Source organism: Olea europaea, unplaced genomic scaffold (assembly GCF_002742605.1).
Source record: "Olea europaea var. sylvestris unplaced genomic scaffold, O_europaea_v1 scaffold405, whole genome shotgun sequence".
Classification (NCBI taxonomy): Eukaryota; Viridiplantae; Streptophyta; class Magnoliopsida; order Lamiales; family Oleaceae; genus Olea; species Olea europaea.
In genome coordinates, this window is record NW_019260152.1 from 156,866 (window position 1) to 158,320 (window position 1,455).

Below are 1,455 nucleotides of genomic sequence, written 5' to 3' on the forward strand. Positions count from 1 at the left end.
GATAAAAATAAAATAAATAAATAAATAAATAAATAAATAAATAATTTAACAATTTTTATTATTTTTTGATAAACATAAAAAAACAAAACGATGAATTAACCAAAAAATAAATAAATACATAAATAAACGAATTAATTTGCATGCAAGAAGAAGTGAAGAACATGACCTAACTAATACATGCACTACTACTCAAGGAGTAGAACAATTATAAATGGTTGTCTGAAGAAATTCAGTAATATGATTATCCAAAGGTTTGATATCAATTGGTTGTCATTAGAAACGTGGTCAACATCTTTAGTAAGTTCATTTTTTACAATCTAAACCTTCCTAGAAGAAGAGGTTATCGTAGTGAAGGAAGTCATCATATCAGTCAAATGACTAACTTGATTAGTTAAAAATTTAACTTAATAAGTGATGTCCCCTTTATTGTTCCTAACTAAGAGTTTGTGACACATGGGTCTTGTCTGATCTAACTCGCCATAGTTGTAACATTTGGGAAAGAACCTAGGGACAACACTACGTTTCCAGTTTAGGACTTTAGGTTGAGTAACCTTATATTGAATATACGATTTCTGTCCTTGGATATCCCTTTTCTTGGATTCATTGAATTTTAAACTCTTGGTTTTGATAGAGACGGGTACAAAGGTGGTTTTAGATAAGGTAGTGGCATGATAACTTGCTTAATTATATCTCTAACCTCTTATACTTTCAGTTGATCTGTTTAGTTCTAAGATGTTGTCAAACTTCTTAGAACCACTGGACAAACTTCGACATTGTGCTTTGGATTTCACAAGCTCATTCACAAGAATCTTAACCATATTTCTAGAAGCTCTTTCTCAACCTTCAACTCATTCATCCTTCTAGTTGACTCCTCAAGTTTGACTACTAGTATAACGCCTCGAACTCTTTTTCATTATTATTGTTATTTTCAAATAAAAAATGAGCTCAAGGTGCTACCAAAACTTTTCTCTATCTAATTTAGGCGGAAACATATCGAAAATATTTGATTTCAAATTATTAAACAACATAATAAATATCGTGCATAAATATTAACAAAAAGATATTCTTTATATAAATTGACTATTGTCTTTTCTAGAAATTTTACTTGACGACCACATTAGCGTCGCTCCGTCAATCTTCCACACGTCCTCACGACCCGTTCTTATCTGAAAATATTGTAAGAGTGAGTATTTTGAAAACACTCAGTAAGAATACGTGCACATCCTTTTTCACATGATATAAATATAAAAATAGCATAATATACCAACATTTCTTAGGAATTTCTTAAGAATCCCCATATCCCGTAGGATTTAATTTCTATTTTTTGACCTGACGGTCCATCCCGAAAGATTTAACATAGCATTCGACCCGAAGGCCTCCTCATAGTATCTCATGCCAGAATTTACATATATATCAAGGAATAAGAATTTACCACTTGCACCATGTATTCTTACC